Here is a 13,820-nt window from a genome sequence, read left to right as displayed (position 1 = left end):
ATGGGCAATTACCGGCCCATTCAACTCGTAATGGGCCGGTTATTGCCGAATCGCGGGTTGCGGTGCCGGTAGCGAGCATGGCGGTAGCCGTGCCTGCCATATAGGCACAGCTACCGCCATGCTCGTTGCCTTGAATTATGTGGTAGATTAGCTATCCCGCGTGTCTTAGAAATTGAATTAGTGGGACGTAAAAGTGTTATTATAATTAAATTAAAAGAGTGAGACTATGCTCCTTATCTTGTTGATTTGGAAATGCACACCCAGCTGTGGGTTATCTTACATGCCCCCTATGCCACTGACAACAATACGGAATATATTCAAATGTTTCCTATCTCCAAAAAACGTAGCACCTATATGTGAACGGCTTTCAATGCATTCAAGCTATATGAGAAGAAAGGGGCGTGGCTCAACATTCTAGAGAGCAGCGCGTGTGCAGGCTGGGCCATAATGGGCTGCTAATCGAAAGCTACTCTCACGTGATGATCGATGGGGAGGCCTCAGTTCACGCGGGATTTTGCTACTTTGGGGATTGTGGTCTTGACGCAAATGGGATTAAACATGATTTCTGGATAAGGTTGCTGAGGGGGGACCATGCTAGATTGATCCTGGCAGGGATTCAGTGTTGGGAGAAAATCCACACAATGTTTGGATTAAGAAATCAAGATACTTTGGATGTGAGAAGATCATTGTCAGGATGAAATTAATGGTTATTCTTGTTTATTTTTATGGATTTTTAATGTTTGCATATGCAAATATATACTTGATCAAATATACCAGGATGCCCTTGAATATACCATTATATTGCAATCTCTTGACCCCCCTTTTTTTGTTACTAGGCTCAATGATGTCTCTATAGGTCCACCCTGCAGAAAATGTGCATTTGGGTGTGTTTTCTTTCCTTAGTTTAATTTCGGTCCATCGCTACGGCTTCGCGATTCTTCGCGAAGTCTCATATATCCGATTTGGTGTACCCCTTCTTCAGCTCCTGGTGCTAACAGATATTCTGATAGCCTGCAGCGGGTGGAGTTTCTTTTTGTTGTGGCTGCATTCTCGGAGGCTGGTAAAGTTCTGCTTTCTTTCATGCACATCTGAACCCTGTCTCCGCCCCACAACCCACCGGTGTGTCTCTGAGACCCCCATTTATTCTCACTCTCCAATTGATATCCTGCAAAGAAGATGTGTACACATCAAGCAGAAACTAGGCTTTCACTTTTACCATGGTCCTTTTTTGCCTACTTTCCATTTAATGGCCGTTTCAGTAAAGGCGTAGAGCGGCAGGCGCCCCATCGTGCGACCCAGATTGCCCTATTTCTTGACTTTCTCTCGAATGGGGCATGCGGTGGAGGTCTCCTGCCGACGATCTGCTGTCAATGATTTTGCTGTCACACAGGGACCCCAAATGGAGTTCAAGGCAAGCTTTGCATCTCATTTGCATACCCCGGCCACATTGCCTTGTGGAAATGATCCCGGGGAGAACTTCCAGTGATGGCCACAAGGTGGCCGTGTGTGGATTGTCAGCTGACATGGAACATTCAGTGCTCACACTGTAGGAGAAGGAATGTTTCTTGCAATGTCTATACACACCACACTACTGACAGAGGTTTGGTTTGTGTGGTCCTGGTACATGTAGTCCTGAACAGCTTTTCTTGCAGGGCTCTCTGTTCAGCAGCTCATGTGTATTAGTGAGCCACTGTCGGGATAGGCCTAATCATCTCGGTGGCCAACGTTAGCTCTCTTTCACATTTCTTCTTCAGAAAAGGGAATGGTAGACAAGCAGTAGGGGCAATTATAGGAAAAACCTGGAAGCAATCATTGTGTACCATAAGCACTTTGCAAGACAAACAGATTAATTAGCTAGCCTGATAACTTATGGAACAGATTGATTAGCTAGCCTGATAACGTATCTGTTAGCCCGGAAACAGATTGATTAGCTAGCCTGACAACGTATCTGTTAGCCCGGAAACAGATTGATTAGCTAGCCTGATAACTTATGACACAAATTGATTATCTAGCCTGATAAATTATCTGTTAGCCCGGAAACAGATTGATTAGATAGCCTGATAACGTATCTGTTGGCCTGGAAACAGATTGATTAGCTGGCCTGATAACGTATCTGTTAGCCTGGAAACAGATTGATTAGCTAGCCTGATAACGTATCTGTTAGCCCAGAAACAGATTGATTAGCTAGCCTGATAACGTATCTGATAGCCCCGAAACAGATTGATTAGCTAGCCTGATAACTTATCTGTTCGCACAGAAACAGATTGATTAGCTAGCCTGATAACGTATCTGTTAGCCCGGAAACAGATTGATTAGCTAGCCTGATAACTTATGACACAAATTGATTATCTAGCCTGATAAATTATCTGTTAGGCCAGAAACAGATTGATTAGCTAGCCTGATAACTTATCTGTTAGCCCGGAAACAGATTGATTAGATAGCCTGATAACGTATCTGTTGGCCTGGATTCAGATTGATTAGCTAGCCTGATAACGTATCTCTTAGCCTGGAAACAGATTGATTAGCTAGCCTGTTAATGTACCTGTTAGCCCGGAAACGGATTGATTAGCTAGCCTGATAACGTATCTGTTAGCCCAGAAACAAATTGATTAGCTAGCCTGATAACTTAACTGTTAGCCCAGAAACAGATTGATTAGCTAGCCTGATAATTCATCTGTTAGCCCGGAAACAGATTGATTAGCTAGCTTGATAACTTATCTGTTAGCCACTAGCCTGGTAATGTATCTGTTAGCCTGAAAACAGATTGATTAGCTAGCCTGATAACTTATATGTTAGCCCGGAAACAGATTGATTAGCTAGCCTGATAACATATCTGTTAGCGCAGAAACAGATTGATTAACTAGCCTGATAACTTATCTGTTAGCTTGGAAACAGATTGATTAGCTAGCTTGATAACTTATTTGTTAGCCCTGTTAGCCCGGAAACAGATTGATTAGCTAGCCTGATAATATATCTGATAGCCCTGTTAGCCCGGAAACAGATTGATTAGCTAGCCTGATAAGATATCTGTTAGCCCGGAAACAGATTGATTAGCTAGCCTGATAACGTATCTGTTAGCCCGGAAACAGATTGATTAGCTAGCCTGTTAATTTATCTGATAACTTATCTGTTAGCCTGGAAACAAATTCATTAACTTGCCTGATCTGTTAGCCCAGAAACAGATTGATTAGCTAGCCTGATAACGGATTTGTCAGCCCGGAAATAGATTGATTAGCTAGCCTGTTAACTTATCTGTTCGCCCGGAAACAGATTGATTAGCTAGCCTGAAATCTTATCTGTTAGTCCGGAAACAGATTGATTAGCTAGCCTAATAACTTATGGCACAAATTGATTATCTAGCCTGATAAATTATCTGTTAGCACGGAAACAAATTGATTAGCTAGCCTGATAACGTATCTGTTAGCCCAGAAACAGATTGATTAGCTAGCCTTATAACGTATCTGTTAGCCTGGAAACAAATTAATTAGCTAGCCTGATAACTTATCTGTTAGCCCGGAAACAGAGTGATTAGCTAGCCTGATAATGTATCTGTTAGCCCTGAAACAGATTGATTAGCTAGCCTGATAACTTATCTGTTAGCCCGGAAACAGATTGATTAGCTAGCCTGATAACATATCTGTTAGCCCGGAAACGACACAATACATAATATATAGGCAGCATTTATTGATCAGTACAAGTTACACTTGCTCCTTTCAGAAGCAATGACTGCAGATAGTATTATACCCAATGCAATACTCTGCCTGAAACACGCAGCTTCAAAACCAGCCATTGACTCCAATGACCCTCCAACTCCTTTCGGGACTTGACTGTACTCAAATTATTTTCCATAGCTGACATGTTGACTCAATGTATCCCATGTGTTCATGACGCTTTCACCCCCAGACGACAGCCATGAGCTTGAAGGCAGAAACATACCCAGCTATTTCCGTAAACACTGGGGGGAAAAAGCGAGCTCTCACCTTCGATGTGGTATGAGCTCTGTGATGGAACGCGGTTCACGCGTGAGCTTGGCCCTCAGGAACGGGATGCCGCAATCAAACGAGGAACCACCAAAGATGGAGCATTTAAAGCGTAGGACGGGAAATTTGGAAGGCAGCATGAAGGAGTGACCTGTTTGAGGGTTATATGGTGTGAGCCTATTGGATCGGTGGCAAGGCAAAGTTTGGCTGTCACCTGGTTTGGGACAGAAATTTAAAACCTTTGACTCTCCAGTGGGTGTGGACTGCAGCTCCCATCCGCCGCAGCCAGCATAATCAAGGGCTCATAGGAGGTGTAGTCCAAAACATCTGGAGAGTCAGAAGTTGCAGGCCCCTGCTTTGGACTTCAAAGTTTAACTGGAATTTGACCCAGACTCATTTGTTGAGCAGTGAGATTTGCTATCTCCTGGGCCATCCACTTAAAATGGTTACCTCTACAAAGTTAATCTCGCTCAATTTTTTGTTTTCGGGGGGCCAATGTCTCAAAACGGGAGACTCACTATCAGAAAAATACTAGAGCGAGACAACTGGCTACCCCACTCTATGTCCAACCCGGACAGGCGTGGTGATCTACAGAATGATTGTGGTGATTGCTTACACCTTCAAAATAAGTGAGCCAAATTCATACAAGACATATCTCATACTTTGTGAAAGTGAATGGAACCATCCCACCCAATTAACACACACTAACAACATAACTATTTTTCAATAAGTCCACATCAATTTTATTAAATGTTAAGACCGATTTAGAAAAATTTAAAAAGAGAGAGAGAAAGAACAACAACATATATATTAATCATAGTACATCACAAAAGACATGTTCTTCTTGCTCACTTCTTAAAAACAGTAGCTTTGTATGGGGTTCATTGCCTAAATACAACCACTATGTTTACTTTAGCAGTTTACAGATACAAGACTATATTATTTGGCTAGTCTATTGTCAAGTGTCTACATGTTTCAGCCTTTTATGGAGATGAAACACTATCCCTAGTGTCTCTGCAACCAAAAACTTTTTACGGCCTTCTTCAGGACAGACAATTTCTTTCCAGATGATGGACACCTCTTTCCAATCCCCCGTAACAGGTTAAGCACAGTATCCTGGTTGGACCTGAGCTTAACGCTGGATTAGTCCTAGTCGTGGCAGGGCTTAATTCCTACCCTCGAGTATTCCCGAAACAACTCTGGTTTATTCAGGGGTTCCAAACTGTGTAGGGAACTTAATTCCTACTGGATGTGGACCTTCACACAGCAAAAACGTTCATTGTGTTGTGCCTTTGTAGGGAAAGCTCCTACAGCACAACAAAAGTGCCACAGCTCGAAAAACCGCACCGCCAGGAAAAGCGTGTTTGCAGGTGCGTATCACTCGATTTCCTTAATTCTTAAGGCCAGGTCCAGCATCACACAGCAATGCAGCAAACGCGTCCGAGCCGTTGTGTTTTGAAGGTGTAAGCAATCGCCACAATAATTCTGTAGATCACCACGCCTGTCCGGGTTGGACATAGAGTGGGGTAGCCAGTTGTCTCGCTCTAGTATTTCACTTAAAATGGTGTCAGTTTTGTTTTTAATGAACATTTAGGCACATACTTCAGCACAGACCACTGATCACTGCTGGTCTTGGCATTGTCCTGAGGAAGGCCATACAATTTCCTAATAGTTGAAACTGGTAGACATGAAACAAAGAGAGTATTTCTTTATTAACAGGATACACTCTGTTTCTAAATAAAAGGTATAAGATCAGTGGTCTTTTATCTCTGGACATACATGCCACGGTGTTGTTTGGTTAAAGGACCATTATACAAAACAGAACTTACTTGGGGCAATTGCAACAGGTTGAAGGGAGAGCCCTCTAGGGATGCCATTGCAGTGGGCAAAAATGATGTTCCTGACTAGGACAGACATCTGTATCAGCAGACGTCACGACAGATGTGTCCACCAACAGAGCCTACCATAAGGTTAATGCGACACGCAACGTAGGGGCAGCCACATTCTACTATCAGGGGCAATTGACCTCTCTTTCAGCCCCTGTCTGCTTAAACCTGGGTGTGAAGTGGAATAATGCTTCCGTCTTTGTGTGGTAAAAGTTTATGGTGCCAAGGGAAGGAATTCTAGTACTACGTGTACCGCAATAGTGGTCAGGTCGTTTACGAAAAGCTGCGGCAAAGGCGGTAGTGTACAGAACCTTTGCCATTTCTTTGGATGTTGAAGGGCAGGAGATGGTATCTTCAGAGGCCATGCTTGGATAACACCTATTAACGGCCCTCACGGGTGAGATATAAGGCCCTGTTCTTTAGCTATGGAAGTAAAAACCCCTTCCCGGATCTACAGGAAAAAGATGGCGCGCTCTTATATCGACTTTAAAGAGTCCACTGAACTCTTGCTGACGGCACATTCATTAAAACGATTAATGCAGAGTCAGCAAATTAGCTCACTTCAAGCACTTGAAGCATGAAGAGACTGAATTGATAATGCAAGGCCCAGAGAAGGGTTATCATTATCCAATTTAGGACAGGAGGATGCCAATAATTAAGTAATAATCCCTGCCTGAGCGGGCAGAGCTGTTCCGGAAACACCAGTTAATGGGAGTTGCGCTGCGGTACGCACTCGCGCAACCTGTCAATTCTAGTATCATAACAATTGCTTCCCCAGCCCAAACCTCATGGATACTAATGGTTGGGGGGGCTTCTTCCTTTTTGGGGAACACCTTCATGCTCTGAAAACAACATCCTCGGAGTACAAAGAGTTATTTCTTAAAAAATGGAAAACAAATCTCCGCCAGGCAAGATAGAAAGAGATGTCTTTCATACCGGAAACTGTTCCCTTTCTATTTCCATCGCCACCCAGGCGTAGCAGAGTCAGAGGAAAGGAGCATTTGAAGTGAAGCTATACTCACCTTTGCTTAAAGTGAAGAGAATCGGATACAGCAGCTGGACGAGAGCCCTCACCAGGGCCAGAAGTAGCAGATAAAGCACACATTCTCAGCGTTCTGATTGGATGAGGCACACACTATTCAACATCTTTACTTTGAGTAATGATACATTAGTGCCTTTCATGGGATGCTGAGTGGTAGGCAGCCAATCAAATTACTCAGAATGCAGTCCATAACTACTGGTAAAAGACTGCAATGGAATACCTCTTAGAAAACACTGATGTTCAAAGCAACAGCAATGAGCAGAGAAAGAACTGCAATAGGAGGATGGGGCAGCGATCCCAAAAATGAGTGGCTGACAGCGCTGACTGAAGGCCTTTGATGCATACCACAATTCCCACCTCACCAAAAACTTAGAATAGATAACAACATATATCAGAAACATCCCAAAAAAAAAAAAACATTTGTAGTTCATTTGCCTGATTCAAAGGAAGGTAGTTTTCAGGTTCACATGATTTGATGCCCAATTCTTAGCTGTTTTTAAGGTGGTGTTCTAAATGAACTACTTTGATCATGAGTTTCAACATAAATTAGAAATTTGTGAAAAGGTTGTATTTACAGTGCCATGAAAGTGATTTGCATATCAGTCTTTGTCTCGCCCACATGGCCAGTCCAGCACCAAAATGCTATGGCAATTTCCTTCTGTGTTTCAGCCTTGTTGGGCCTCATCAGTGAGATGGAGCTGTGCCTCTCTAAGCACAGTAAGCAAGGGGTCCACGTCTGGGTTCCCCCAGGTAACTTAGGGTGACCAACCCCAAGTTCCTTGCAAAAATACGACACGTGTCTGAGGTTGCTGTTGGTACTCTTGTTCGGAAGAGAATTGCCAGGCATTTCAGTGCTGGACTGCCCATGTCGGCGGAACAAGGACTGATAGGCAAATGGTTATTTCCCTGCTTTCAAAGGTACAGTGAGCTAAAGTGTGGTGGCAGACTCTGGAGTGGGTACCTTCCCAAAGAACAGGTAATTTTCGTTCTCGCAGAGGGGCGCCTATGGACTATTGTTTTTTATTCTTTAAGGGACTTAGGTTTAGTCACCCTAAGTTTCCTCGTGTCATCCAGACGTGGACCCCTTGCTCACTGTGTTCAGATAGGCACAGCTCCACCTCAATGATGAGACCCAATGAGGCTGAAACACGTGTCTGGGGTTGCTGTTGGCACTCTTGTTCAAAGTAGGTTTACATGGCATTTCGGAGCTGGACTGCCCTTGTGGGCGGGACAAAGACTAATATGCAAATGGATATTCCTCCTTTGTGAACGTACAGTGAGCAAAAAGCGATGGGTGCAGACTCTCAACAGAACAGGTTATCATGCCATGTTCTTTCTAGAGAGGGGCGCCTGCTACCTTTTTCTTAATCATTGAAGTAGCAATATCGGCTATTGGTTTGTAGGACAGAGGCCACTCTGGCCAAGGGAGGTATTAACATCTATACAATCATATCTATATATAGAAAGCAGAACATCTGTTTGTTTCTTCCTTTTACAATCCCACACTGTTCCACCAATCTGCACCAAATTTTGCATATTTACATGTTAAGACCGTCTGGACATTACTGGCTTTTGGACACCCCGCACCTTTCTCGGATTTCAGCCCCTTCACACATCAGACAGTTGCCTCAAATCAGTGAAACATCAATGTGGTCGTAGGAGGACCAGACAAAGCTCATTTTAAGCATCTCGATACGAGGACACAGCTCCTCGAAAACCACATTTCAAGGCTGTAGGATGCACCGTTTCCAAGATATTTGCACTGCAATGCACCACAACTCCCTGCACTGCACCAGGGTGGGACGACAGGTGGGGAGAGTGCACAGAAAGTCCCCCTGTGCTGCAGCACACCAACTCTCGCCACGTTTGCTCCAGGGTATGTAGCCAGCCACACGTGCCTATTCTCAGTACAGTTTACTTCAGGGTGCAAAGCACATTAAGCAATAAGCGACTCGGAACAGCGACCTACAGGATCACTGATTTTCAACAATTGATGAGTGTTATCATGTCTGTCTACAGAACCCGTGCGGAGTACGGTCATGTATATAACATGTTTGAGATAAATGTCTATGTAAGAGTAGAGATTAACGCCTTCCCTGTGGGTTTGCAGTTTGCACCACTGGTCATTAACAGTGATGAGGTGACTGCGGCAATAAGGTGTTTCAGATGTTCTGCTAAACCTTGGGTTGTTTCCCTGAAACACTAATACATTTTGGAAAATGACGATATTTGTCTTTGGTACGTTTTTATTGGGTACAAAGAGGACGGGGTATTTGTTTCAAGAGCTCTTTTGTGTTCATTGACAGCTTCTGAACAGAAGAGGACATTTATTATTGGTTGAAGTGGATTAGTGATCAAATATTGCAAATAGCATAAGTTGCAAATCCGCGGGAAAGTGCCTGCAACATGTTCTGCAGGCATGGCTGCAAACCATCCTTGTGTTAATATACTGAAAATTGAGGGCGTGTCTCCACCGTGCAGGCCCACATTCAACTGGCCCGCACCCGGATCTAATTACAAAGCTCGAAATCTGGTAGTTGCTGAATTTTCCCCAGTCCCCCAATTCCTCAATGGTAATTTCCTTGGGGCACACACAAGATCAAAGTAATGCCTGAGCCGTTCACGCCCAGGATTGACTACGCCATGCACATGTATGTTTGCTTCCTTGTACGCAATATTCAAAGAGTCCAGCACTGGGCCACAAGACTGATCTTCAACATCAAGGGTTAACTTGAAGATTCCCATGAAGCATTTTATGGTCATGTGGTAGGGTATGAGACGGAATTGTGAGCACGGTGAGAATTGGTTCTTGGGAGGTCCTTTGGATTGGTGGTGCCCTGAGTGGCAGTGGTCATCAACGCTTTACTATTTTTCGGGGTGGTTCCCGTGTTTCACCCACCCTGAAAAGACAGACCTTGATGTTGATATCCGCACTGTCCGCCCCCTCCTTGCCTAATGCATGCATCTTGGTTAGGGTTTTCGACATGGTGGTATCTACTCAGTTGGAAGAATGGTGAGAATGTCCCAGCTTCTTTGTCGTCTTGCAATCTGACTTTACCAGGGCTTGCCTACTTCCGCCTGTTGTCTGGTTTCTTGATTAATATTTCTTTTAGCCTTTGCCATGTTGGTTCTAGCAGTGGAATTCACGCCATCGACCATGATAGATTGTTGACCATTCCCCATAACCTCAATAGGTTTTGGTGACACATTTGTCAATGGACCTCCCCTTTCCTGCAGCGTCGCAAGCAGAAGGATGTGCACAGGTACCCAGTTTATCGTGCCCTGTCCTGCAGGTACTGACCCTCTGCTTTTAAATGTATATGCCAGGCTGTTTGCCAAGATCACCCTGAAGCATGGAAAACATTTCACAAGTAATAGGAGTACCCACATCTGACTCGTTCCAGTTCTGAAAGACCCGTGGGGATGGGTCAGCGAGTGTGAGAGGCAGAGCCCCAACTGTGGATTATTTGCATAACCTTTGAACAGCGTTTTTAAGGCTGTCTAAGGACGGCCAGAGGTCTACCTTGCGTCTTGTGGTCCACTTGCCTTGACTGACTCGTCAACATGTCTGGACTATGATATGATATGATATGATAGATTATTAATAACGCGCTTAATACCCAGAGGTTTCTAAGCGTGGACCCGGGATCGAACCTGTGTTGCTCTGTGTCGTCTTGCTTCCAAGGCGAGCAAGTTGCTGTTGAGTTATCCTCCTGAGACAATCTATGGACTATGGAACAGTGATGTACGGACAGCTTCCTTTGCGTCTTGCCAGGAAGCTCAATTTGGCAAATCCATGGTGTCGCTTGAATGCTGCAGTGTGACTCACATGTCAGGCACATCAGCAGGAGTCTGTCGAACCTGCACTGGCGCTGTGATACCCACCAGGATCCTATGCGCTATACACATCAGCTAACTAACTTCTATTTCTTTACCATGTGAGCTTCAACTTAGACCCTTTGGTGTTGAACAGGCATATGGATGCCTATATCAAAATTCCTTTTCACCACCAAAGTTCTTCAGTGGTGATCGACAACACTTTGCAGAGGGCACTTCCCCAAAAGCGGGGATGGCCTGACTTCTCAGGTGTAGTTCCAAAGCCATTGCATTTTTCGATACACACCAGCATTGTCCCTGTGCCCTGTAGACTGCAAGACCTACTTTTCTGTACCTTTGTATATGGTCATCATCCCTGCTGATGCATTTTAAGGGGGTGTTCCTATTTGTTTACTCCGCCTTATGCACCCTTAAGTAAGGGGCTAGTAACAATTTGATTAATAAAGTTTCACCGTCTGTGCACACACTGTTAGAATTGAAACTTTATTGGGCTAAGTCTGAAGCAACAGATCCGTCTGTGCACACACCGTTGGAATTGAATGTGGTTAATGACGAACCCAGGGAGACTCATTTTTTTGAATCTTCTTCGTTCCAGTCGAGAACCAAGAGACGATTTTGATAGTTAAACCTTCAAACATTAATTTTGACTTTGACTTTGCTCTCATCCACAAGGAGTACGCTAGCAGAAGGGGGCATTCTCCCGGCCCTCCTGCAACTTTGCTGAACTGTGTCTTGATACAAAGGCCTTTTAATTACCAGGAGAAGGGAGTCATTCTCCTGGGCTTGGCTAGAGCCGGAGCTTTTAGTTGGTTTTCTCAGTGTAGCGATAGGGAAAGGTTGTTTAAGTGGGCTCGGGTGATATCCTGACTGCCCGCGTTATAGTTTGGTTAGGTAGGGAAACTACCTTGGCATGGGGAAAGATAGGCATTTTTTCTGTTACATAAAAGTCGTTGTCTAATAAAGGCACCACTGGGTCAGAAATGCCACACAGCATAGTCAATGGTGAGGGTTCATGGGAGTTGTAGTTCAAAACATCTGGGGAGTCACAGGGTGTAGACCCCTGCGCTATGAAAGGTCCCAATAAAGCACAGAAGCTGACTTCCCCCTATCCTCCCCATGCCACCCAGAGTTTTTTATTTGGTGATAATAAATCAATGACCCGGTCACTGTGGACAGATCTATATTTTTTGCAAATAAATGCTTCTGCAATTCCTGGAAAGTGTGTGCGCAAATGCCCCAAATCTGAACCTTGCTGTGTAGAATGAAATCTTGCGCCACAAAAGGCTGGCACAATCCAGCGGCTGACCTAGATTTCAGATGAATAGAATTTTGCTTGGTTTGCACATTTGCATTTCCAACCCTCCCATCGGGTGCATATGCATTGATGTTTGCAGTGTATGGGGTCAGTTCATGAATGCTCTTGCGTATTTTGATATATGCGCAAACTAAAATTAATTGTTTAACCCTTTCACTGCCGGGACATTAATGATTTCCTCTGGGAATTAGGGCATATGTTTATGTTTTCAGTGCAGTGAAAAGGTTTGAAATAATAATAATAATAATGTATTTCTTGTATGCCGCTCCCGACACATAGGTCCCAGAGCGCTGAAATAACAGAAGACATTATTATCCTGCTGAGTGGTACTCAATTTATCTACCTCCGAAGGCTGAAAGGGTGATTTGACCCTGTCAGGATTCGAACTTGCCACAGCAGGCTGCGCACCGATTTCAGGGGTGAGCGCTTAGCTCACTGTACTATCTGACCGACAATTGGGTGTCATATTGGTTTTATGGATTTGATCGAAAACACACTTGAGCAGAGAGGACCTAAGGGCTCTCTCAGGTGTCCTTAACTCTCCCTGGGTAGCGAGGCTGAGCCCACCCTCCAGCCCTGGTTTTAGATCAACAGTGTTGTTGTCCTTGTCCTGTGTCTGTGGCAAGACCCATGTTTTCTGATTAATGTTCACACATATATGCCGACATTGATTGAGTTTTCCAATAGGTCTGTTATATCTTTGTTACAGTACCTCTTGTCCCTTAAGATCGGAAAAAGTAATACATACTTAAAAAGTTGAAAGTGTACACATGTACACCTTGCTTGGATGCTGCCTTGGATAGATGGTATGGAAAGTCTATGAAGAGATCACTGTCACTATTTGAAGTCCATGTTGGGTTGATCACCAGATCCGTGAATACCCTTACTATTGAATGGATTTCCAGAGATAAGTTTAGCCCATCGACTCTTGAAGAGCTGATGGAATAAATAACAAGCACACTAGAGACAAGTTCAGAAGATAGAGGACACAATCTCTAAATTATGTGAATTTAAAAACAGAGCATTCATTTGTACGACGCCAAGAACTAAAGATCATGAAAGCCATACATCTTGGCACGAGTTGCACACTTGCTTTTATGACACATCATCATCATTTTAGCCAGGAAAGCAGCCAAATCTTCATCTTCGTTGAGGCCTTCTGGACACTTTGTAAATAACCTCAAAATCCAGCGGCTGCAGGGACGTCATTTAGGGGTCGCAAGGGGTCTCCCTTGCCACCCCTAAAAAATGTAAACAAAATTTATTTTTTAAATTGAAGCTCCTGGGCTGTGGCCAGTGCCATGCAGCTTTGTTTCTGGAGTGGTTGGCTTTCTTTCTTGTTCAGGCCTCTTTAAAAAAAAAAAACAGGGGTTCCACAAGTGTAACACTTTGAGCAGTGACCCTAAATAAGAAAGAATAGGAATAACAAATATTGTATCTTTCTGGAATTCGATACAATATTTGCTGGACTCATTAAAGGTTTATTTCTGGCACACAATAGGGGGTAAGTCACTGATTTAATCTGTTCTTAAACACCTCAAATTCACAAAGCAGACAACAACTTTCAAAAAGCATTTAGAGTAGAATAAGCATCCATTTCAGACTATGTATTTCACTTTTCGCAAATTGCAGTAATGGCATGTTTTATTTCTGCTGCTGTCTCTGTTACAATCATCACAAGACATTTTATCTCTGTGTCCTCAGTCATTTGACAAGATCCTTGTGACTAAAAGCTTGTTCACAGTGTAGAAATGTTTGAC

The 13,820-nt window shown here is 43.8% G+C and overlaps 1 protein-coding gene and 1 long non-coding RNA gene across 4 annotated transcripts in view; one reads left to right on the top strand and one right to left on the bottom strand.

Moving 5' to 3' along the window:
* The window catches only part of LOC138513182 (uncharacterized), a 964,728-nt gene that overhangs the window by 26,429 nt on the left and 924,479 nt on the right, over positions 1-13,820 (top strand). The window lies entirely within an intron of this gene.
* GRM3 (glutamate metabotropic receptor 3) overlaps positions 1-13,820 on the bottom strand; it is a 653,673-nt gene that overhangs the window by 401,796 nt on the left and 238,057 nt on the right. The window lies entirely within an intron of this gene.

Source organism: Ambystoma mexicanum, chromosome 12, assembly GCF_040938575.1.
Source record: "Ambystoma mexicanum isolate Mex_15411 chromosome 12, UKY_AmexF1_1, whole genome shotgun sequence".
Classification (NCBI taxonomy): domain Eukaryota; kingdom Metazoa; phylum Chordata; class Amphibia; order Caudata; family Ambystomatidae; genus Ambystoma; species Ambystoma mexicanum.
The sequence above is the reverse complement of the archived record's forward strand: the minus strand, read 5'-3'. Positions and strand labels throughout refer to the sequence as shown.